Genomic DNA, 402 nt, shown 5'->3' with positions numbered 1-402 from the left:
CAGCCTTGACTACTAACTCAGCTGAAGAACTCACGCTGCCAAACTCTACTCACTTTATGACTAGTGAGAAACCCCAACAACTCAAACCAAAACCCACCTGAAGAAAGACAGATATACACGCGGCTGCAAATTGTCTTGTAAGGACTTAATCAACTCCTACGTTTCCTTGCTTTACACCTCCTACCTGGGCTTCACGCTTTGCCGCTGCATCCTTGGGCAAACGGTTCACGGTTTCAAAGACTTGCCGCCGTGCAAAGACCAAGGTTAAACAAAAAGTGCAATGAAATCACTGTCAGGGGTTAGAGAGCGTCTAATGTGACACATCTTTGCAGTTACTTTTTTTTTTAAACTATCGGTCAGTCTCCACAAGGAGTTTAAGGAGTCTTTGTCTCCTTGCTGAAC

Source organism: Pygoscelis adeliae, unplaced genomic scaffold, assembly GCF_000699105.1.
Source record: "Pygoscelis adeliae isolate BGI_AS28 unplaced genomic scaffold, ASM69910v1 Scaffold16, whole genome shotgun sequence".
Lineage (NCBI taxonomy): Eukaryota > Metazoa > Chordata > Aves > Sphenisciformes > Spheniscidae > Pygoscelis > Pygoscelis adeliae.
Note: the sequence above shows the minus strand (reverse complement) of the source record.